A 398-nucleotide genomic window follows, 5' to 3' on the forward strand; every position below is an offset into this window, starting at 1 on the left:
GGTAGAAAGAATGTGGTCTTCAAATTATTACCATCACAACCACCACTACCCCATCCATCTTCTCTCAGGCTTTCTGCATAGTTTTTGTCCCATGGGTGGTAAATGATAATTACACACAAAGGGCTTTACTCTGAACCACCAGAAATGGGGAAATCAGAGAAGGTAATGTTCTAAGATTTATGACTTAAGACCATGGCTTGAAACTATAACTTAGGCCCTAACTGGTTTAGCTCAGTGGATAGAGCGTCGGCCTGCGGACTCAAGGGTCCCAGGTTCGATTCCGGTCAAGGGCATATACATTGGTTGCGAGTACATACCCAGTAGGGAGTGTGCAGGAGGCAGCTGATGGATGTTTCTAACTCTCTATCCCTCTCCCTTCCTCTCTGTAAAAAATCAAT

General features: G+C 44.7%; 1 protein-coding gene across 1 annotated transcript in view; it reads right to left on the reverse strand.

Moving 5' to 3' along the window:
* The window catches only part of SENP2 (SUMO1/sentrin/SMT3 specific peptidase 2), a 34,925-nt gene that overhangs the window by 12,075 nt on the left and 22,452 nt on the right, over positions 1–398 (reverse strand). The window lies entirely within an intron of this gene.

The sequence above is a fragment of the Myotis davidii genome, unplaced genomic scaffold, assembly GCF_000327345.1.
Source record: "Myotis davidii unplaced genomic scaffold, ASM32734v1 scaffold626, whole genome shotgun sequence".
Classification (NCBI taxonomy): Eukaryota; Metazoa; Chordata; class Mammalia; order Chiroptera; family Vespertilionidae; genus Myotis; species Myotis davidii.